The sequence below is a fragment of the Lotus japonicus genome, chromosome 2 (genome assembly GCF_012489685.1).
Source record: "Lotus japonicus ecotype B-129 chromosome 2, LjGifu_v1.2".
NCBI classification, from domain to species: domain Eukaryota; kingdom Viridiplantae; phylum Streptophyta; class Magnoliopsida; order Fabales; family Fabaceae; genus Lotus; species Lotus japonicus.
This window is the reverse complement of record NC_080042.1, coordinates 68508337-68516469: the sequence shown is the minus strand read 5'-3', so window position 1 is coordinate 68516469 and position 8133 is coordinate 68508337. Positions and strand designations below refer to the sequence as shown.

General features: G+C 39.8%; 1 non-coding gene across 1 annotated transcript; it reads right to left on the bottom strand.

Moving 5' to 3' along the window:
* Positions 1-7514: 7514 nt before the first annotated feature.
* LOC130741633 (small nucleolar RNA R71) lies at positions 7515-7621 on the bottom strand. Its single transcript, XR_009020520.1, has one exon. It is a non-coding gene; the product is annotated as a small nucleolar RNA R71 (small nucleolar RNA).
* Positions 7622-8133: the final 512 nt, after the last annotated feature.

The following is an 8133-nucleotide window of genomic DNA, read 5'->3' as shown; positions in this document are numbered from 1 at the left end:
GAGGTCGTAAAATGCTATTTTTAAACCTCGGGGATCCCGTTTGCACATTTTTCAAACCTGAGGGACCAAAAGTGCTAATAAGCCAATAATATTTCTCAAAGATTGAGTTTTGCAGCATAAACTAAAGACAATACATTATTGTAAAATGATTATAATAACACTAAAATAAGTTTATATATGTATGGAATAGAATTACATAGGACATGGGGGGGATATGCCGCCGGAAAGCTCTGATCAATATGTTCGCCGGCGAGGTGGGGTGGATGGGAAACCGGGGTTCTCCGTGTTTGTTGATGGTTTGGGAGATGAGTTTACGTATCAACGGTTGAAGGATTTAGGTTTACGCTATGGCAGAGTTCTAGGAGTGTTTATTCAGCGTGTCCGAAGACAGGGTCGGAGGGCTCGATTTGGGTTTGTGAGGTTTAAGTATAAAATTGATGCAGATACGGCGGTGCAGGAATTGCATGGGTCACTGGTGGATAATTCCATCTTGGTGGTTAATAGAGAGAAGTATGAGATTGGAATGAGTGGCAAAAGGAGAGCTTCTGAGTGGCGGCCAAAGGGGAAGATTGCAGCAACAGTGTCGGAAGCCAAGGTGAAGAAGGTTTGGCGGGTCAAGGATAATTCAAAATTTCAGCAGCGAGGGCCACCCCATTATGTATCGACAGAGGAGGAAACTCTACGGTTACAATGCTGGGCAGTGGCAACGTTGCCTGAGATTTACACTCTGGAGGTAGTTCAAGATTTTCTTCATTCCTCAGGCTTGGGTGTGATCGTTGCTAAACCTTTTGGTGCAAGAGAAGTCTTATTGGAGTTTCAATCGAAGTCTGAAATGGAGGTCATACTGGAACACGGGCTGGATTATCTGTTGCAGATGTTTGAATCCGTGAGACCCTGTTCGGAGGGGACATCTTCCGCAAGCCATCGTTTGTGGGTTAATATTTTTAATGTTCCGGTGAAGGTCTGGGGTTTTGATTTCTTTGCGCTGGCCATGGAGTCCTTGGGAAGAATTATTTGTCAAGACGACGCGACCAGGGACAGGCGGCGTCTGGATGTTGCTCGTGTGTTGTTGGAGGTAAAGAAACCTTGGGTCGGGGGAAGGGACGTTTGGGTGCAGGTGGATAAAGAGTTGAGTAAACTGTTTTGCGTTCCAGAGCTTCCTATTGTTGGTGTGGGGGAATTTCGTGGGGTTTACAAGACTTTGCAAGCTAGTTTGAGTGACAGTGATCATGAATCTCTAGATGATGATGATGGCGCGGGTGGTGGCGTTGATGACCTGAGTGATGATGATGGTGTGGGTGGTGGCGGTGGGGTTGATTGCTGTCTTCATGTTTCAGGTGGTGGCCGGGAGGATTCTGGCGAGCCGTTAGAGGAACCAGGGTGTAATGGAAGCGAGGGAATTCAGGATGGGCTGTTACAAATTCAAGCACGTTATTTGCTTGAATCAGGATATTTGGAGGAGGAAATTAAGGAGTTGGATTATTTCAACAATTTGAATTTTGAATCATTAGCTATTTTTATGGGATCAAAGGGGGTCCGTGAGAAAAAAGTGCATTGGCAGAAATGGTATTTTGACCATTTTGATGATGTGGTTAATGGTGTGTTGGGGTGGGCCCAGTTTGTTACAGCTGAGAGACGGTTACAGATGGAAGGGGCATTTATTCAGTTAGTAATGACTCAATATACTGATGAAAAAGGACAAAATATCACTAACTTGTATTGGGGACCACAGACAGAAGAGGAAGTGAAGAGAACAATTGTTTCTTTGAGAAAACAACAACCTACGTTCACGGAAGAGGTGCATCTGAGTGATTTTGCAGTAAGTGATTATGAGCCTGAAAGTGTTCTGGAATTGGCCTATGATAATACACCTTTGGCAGCTTCGAAAAATCCACGCAAGACAAATTTTGTGATGGGACAGCAGAAACGACAGCGAGGGAGGCCGCGGAAGGAGAAACTTCCGGTTGTAGTAGATAAGCCTAAGAGAGCACGGGGAAGGCCGAGAAAAGCAAAAGAAAATTTAGAAGTGGCGCAGCTAGGCAGATCTTCTTCTCAGTGGCAATTAATGCATTATGACTTCGATAGCCCTGATGGTGTGCAGACTCGTGCGCGACGTGCATATATTAGGAGCTTGCAGGCGGGTATGCTATTTGATTGCCCGGAAGAAATTGCTATTCAGGGCATAGCAAAACAGTTTGCTACTCGTTGTTGATTCCGGGTGTTGGGTCATTTATGCATACTTTGGATCGCCAGGGGATTGTACAGTTGATCTGGAGGTGGATTGCTTCTCAGTCGCTCATATATTGCGGGAAGGAAACACAAGAGCAGATACATTAGCTACGAAGGCGTGTGATAGGACTGAGTTGCTGTGGGTATTGACATGGTATTTTGAAGCTGCTGTTGTGTTTCTAGAATACCTCCTGTTGCTGTCATTATATGTTGTTGTTGGTGCTGAAATGAGTGTTAGTGAGCTGTAGCTGAAAGTCGTGTCATAAGCTGCCATATACTACCAGTGTTGGGGGTTCTTACTATTTTGTGTTTCTGATATATTGGTGTCCCATTGTTGCTGCAGCTGGACTTTTCACTTGTGGTGGTGAGGATTATTCATAAACTGCTAATTGTTTTATAGTGCTGTTATGCTACGGGGTGTCACAGGGCTGTTGTTCTTCAAATATTCCTGCTGCTGTAACTTGGAGCTGCTGTTGTTGATTTGGTGTTGTTGCTGTTATGATTATTATATTGCTAGTGCTGTTTGTTTAAGGACAGGAGGGTTGTTGCTGGTGTGCTGCTACAATTTTTGGGCGTTTGCTACTTATGCAATTGGAAACGGAGAGGGTCGGTGGTGTGATTTTAGAGGATGCAGGTGTGCTAATGTTTGGATGCTTTGATAGGGTGTGTTGGCGCTGCTAGCTACATGTACAATTAGTGGTGATGCAAAATTTAAATATCCGTGGGTGGTGTGGTGTGCTAATGTTTGGATGCTTTGATAGGGTGTGTTGGCGCTGCTAGCTACATGTACAATTAGTGGTGATGCAAAATTTAAATATCCGTGGGTGGTGTGATCATTAGAGGACGCTATTAATCTTGTAGTAGTGTATAGTATTGCTGGCTCCATGATTTTGTTACCAAACTTTGATTTTGGATTTAGTTGTAGAATGGCTCTTCCAAGTTAGTAGTACCATTTTTCCTTACTCAGTTTTTTCCCACTCGGTTTTGCTGAGCAAGGTTTTAATGAGGCTCTTTCTTGGGAATTTGTCATAGTCATTCTGTGGGGTGGTGGTGGGTCTTTTTACCACAGAGTAAGGTGTGGTTTGGTAACCTTGATGTAGTTTCAATTCGTTTTGTACTTTGTTCTTGTCTGATGCTATTTTTGGATCAAACTATTCATATTAATAATATTCATTTCTTTTTCAATTTTTTTTTATATATGTATGTGTTATATATACATATTAAAAATTAAAATGATTAATATACATTTATATAGGGATTTAATGGTATTCAATCGTTACTGTAAACATTTTCTACACAAGCATTTAATGATAGGTCCCGAAATTTGAAACTAAGCTTTTAATTTAATTAAGACAAAAATGAATATTATTATTTTTAAATACGTGACATTCAATTATTAGTCGTTAGTGTGAAAATATATTACAACGACAAGTGCACAACTATTGGCAAAGATAACACTAAAAACGAGTACAATATATAATTTGCTTAATAAATTTTAGGCTTAATCCTCATATTAGTCCCTGTCTTTGTGTCGCCGTCTGAACCAGGTCCCTGACCGGAAAAATTTGTGGATTAAATCCCTCTCTTTAAAAAACGTTTGGAGCCAGTCCCTGCCGGAGCTTGGAGCTCCGGCGAGTGATGATGTAGCGGGCTGACTGTGTAAATGAAGCTGACATGACACCCAAATTTTTTTTTTAATAAAATTAATTTACACATATGATAATTAACATAATTAACCTAAAACTAATTAAACATTCTTAATTCCCCCCCCCCCCAACTAATCCTAATTCCCTAAACAATTACCCCAATTCCCAATTCATCTAACACTCAGAAATTAAAATTAGGGTTCATCTCCTCCATTTCCTCCATCTCCTCCATCTCTCCCGACCTCCTTCTTCTTCCCCATTTCCTCTTCTTCTTGCTGCAGAATCGACCTCATCTTCCTCTCTCCTTCTTCTTCTCTGTTTCAAGCCTTCTCTTCTTCTAGTTCTCAAATCGCGTTCTTGTTCTCCTTCTCCTACTTCTGAATCGCGCTCTTGTTATCTTCTCCTACAAACAATGAATTCTTCATCCGCTTCGCCCTCTCGTTCCAGGCCAAGGTCTGCAGGTAGAAGGGCCAGATGTCAATGTGGTCTCCCTCTCATCGTCTACACAGCTGGGACTCGAGTAAACACTAATAGGAGATTTCTGAGATGCAGAAGATGGCAAGTAAGTTAATCGAGGCTTTTTAATCTGATGCTCTTCATATTAAGCTCTAGTTTGGTGAAGCTATGAGTAACAAAATTCAATGTTTGCTGCAGTTGCCAGATACTTGTGGTTTCTTTTTTTGGATTGATGATCCAAGTATTGTAGTTCAGAGAAGTCATGCTCAAGTTGAAAGTGATGCAACAAGTTTAAATTCTGAGATTGGCAATTCATCAAACTCTGTTCATGTTGTACCAGAGTTGAATAAGAAGATTATGAAGCTCAAGAAGAAGCTTGAAGTTGAGAGATTCCAGAAGAAGCTTGCATGCTTGTTTACTGTCCTTGCAATGATAGTAGCAATAGGGACTTTATGTATGAGAAAGGGTTGAAAGTTTATTAAAGAGAAAGGGTTGAAAGTTTATGTATGAGAAAAGGGTTTATGTAAGGGAATGTGGCCTGTGTTTTGTGTATGGAAGTATGTAGGTTAAGGAAGTATTTTGTGTATGGAAGTATGTATCATGTACTCAAGTTAATGAAAAGAAGAATAGTTGTTGGGCTACTGTTGATGTCATTTATTTCTTTTTCTGAGATTGTACTTCCTTCATCATACACATTGAATATGATTAAAAAGATACAACAACTAGAGATATCTAAATAGACTCAGGTTAAGTATCAACATCAATACATAAGGAGTTAAAGTACTCCACTAGTCATTGTTTGAACACAGATGAAAGGCTAAGACCAAAACATAATTAAAAAGACTTATAATGCAGCAAGCTGATGGCCAAAGTAAGTGGTCCACATACATCCATAAATATTACAAAAAAAATCGACCCTAGTGGCCATGTGGTCCATATTCTACTGCTCTGGACTTGGAACATTGTTGTCAGGATAAATGTTCTCAGGAGCAGTGTTGACCCGAGGATATAAGAGTATTTTTTAGGGTCTTTTATTTTATTTTTAATTTATTTTATGATTTTTAATTAGTTTTTATAGTATTTTTATTTAATTTTCGTATTTTTAATTATTTTAGGAGTTTTTATTACGATTTGGTAGATTTTAGTAATTTTTATCTATCATTAATTAGTATTTTTTAAATGATAGATTTAGTTAGGATTTAGGTTGTTTATTTTTTATTATTATTTTTCTAAGATTTTATTTTAATTTATTTATTTTAATTTTATTTAGGATTTTCGGAATAAAGAGAAAAGAGAAAATCAGAATAAGAGAGCCGATCCGGTGCTGCTGGTCCAGGGGAGCTCCCATGCACATGCATGAGATCAATGGCTCCTGTTTCTCTTTCGTCCACGTGGCACAATCATGACCAAGGTCCACTATAAGCCTGTGGGTTGCATACCACTGGATTTCACACTTTAAGTTCCGCACCAGTTGCGTGCTGACACATGGCAGAAGCATTAGATGCCTTTTTGGCTTATTTGAGAGGAAGATCACATGATTGAATGGAAACGGAAAAACGGAACCTGATTGAAATTGCAAAGATAATTTATATTATTATAATATATAATATATTAGGTTTTGGTTAGTTTATGAAGAGGGGATATAAAATAGAGGAAAAACGGCAGTAGGAGGGGACACAGAAGGAGAGGAAAAACGGCATTGAGGAGAAGAAGCTTCTTCAATTATCCTTCGATTTGATAAGTTCTTTTTCTACTTCTGTGTAATTTTCATGGTCATGCTTGGCTAAACCTCTTTTAGTACTTGGGTTGTGGAACCTTTTTAGGATTATGTTTTGATTCAAATCTTTGTTTCATATAAATTTTATTTATTAATCTACGTAGTTGTTTCAATTTATCTTGATTATACTTGAATGCATGCGAGTAATTTACTGATTTTTATGAGAACGGAAGTTGATTAGGAATTAGAGAAACAAGGAAACAATTAGATTAGGCGTTCCCTACTGCTTGATTCAAGAGTAGAACCTAATTGCGTTGGCTAGTTTAAATAGAACTTAATCTTCAATTCCCTGGTCTAGGTGCTCGTAAAACAGACTTAGTAATTGAATTGAAAGTCTAGGGCGTGTGAGTTATCAACATCTTAGAACATAGGTTAAATCGTCGTAGAGGAGTTTATTAAATTCATATGAACATTGTTAGAATAAAGGCATAAGCCGAATAGGTGAAACAGGACCCAAGTACTATCTTTCTCATCTGATTTCATAAACTATTTGATTTTCGCTTTTACTTTTTATTAGTGATTGTTACAATCTTTAAAATCCTTAAAATTGGTTTTTATTTTCATAATCTAAATACTAGAAGTTAATATAATTAGTATTGAATCACAATCCTCGAGGGATCGATAATTTATTACTACGGGCAACTTTGTACACTTGCAAAGGAGCTATCAAGTTTTTGGCGTCGTTGCCGGGGATTGTCTTTCCAATACTAGTTTTAATTAATCTCTTTTGTCTAGATTTTTTGTCTTTCAATTTTTTTTTTTTTTTTTTGCTATTTCATCTTTATCGAACGGGTGCTTCTAATTAGTGTGTTCAGTGTATACGAGGTACAGTTGATCCAGAGGCATTGCTTTTTGATCCAGAAATCGACCGCACCTTTCATTACCGGTTAGCACAACAAAGAAGAGCCCTTGCATCTGCAATGACAGCTGAAACGAATGCTGAATTGGAAGCGCGACTTCGAGCGGAGTTCGCAAGGACTCAAGAGGAACAGGTGCAGGAAGCCGTGCGCCGAATCCAGCAAGAAAGAGAGCTAGAGGAGGCCAACCGCCCCCTCAGGGATCTGAATGAACCTGTCATGAGTTATGATTACCCAGGAAGTATAGCCCCTCAGAATGTCGAGGCTCAGAACTTTGAACTCAGACCTGCACTCATCAACCTGATCAGTCAACATCAATATGGAGGATCTGCCAGTGAAGATGCCCATGCTCACCTAGAGCGGTTCATCAGGAACTGCAGTACTACACGTCTTCCCAATACCGAGCTTGTCCGTTTGCAACTCTTTCCTTTTTCATTAAGGGACACAGCTGAGGAGTGGCTCAACTCCCAACCTCAAGGCAGCATAACAACTTGGGAAGATTTAGCTAAGAAATTCATTAAAAAGTTCTTCCCTCGTACCTTGCTGAGGAAGCTGAAGAACGACATCCTGGTTTTTAAACAGGAAGATACTGAGAATCTCCATGAAGCTCTAGAGAGGTTCAAGAAACTGTTAAGGAAGTGCTCTCAGCACAACCTCACATTGGGAGCACAGGTGGAGAGGTTTTATGACGGCTTGACTGATTCTGCCAGATCAAACTTGGAAGCAGCAGCTAGTGCCGAATTTGATGCTCTTTCAGCTCAAGCAGGTTGGGACTTAATCAATAAAATGGCTGAAAGTGCAGTGAACTCTACCAATGACCGCCAAAACAGAAGGGGTGTACTGGAAATAGAAGCGTATGATAGGATGGTTGCTTCAAACAAGCAATTATCTCAACAAATGACAGCTATGCAGCGACAGTTCCAGGCAGCCAAGATATCTAATGTGGATAGTATCCATTGTGGAACATGCGGTGGCCCTCATGCCAGTGAAGATTGCGGTGCAGATTTTGACGAGGAAGTCAAGGCTTTGGGAAATTCCCAAAATAATCCTTATTCCAACACCTACAATCCGGGGTGGAGGAATCATCCTAACTTTTCCTGGAAGGAACAGAACAACTTCAATCAAGGAGGAAATAATCAGAGGCAATATTCAAATCAAAGATTCCAGT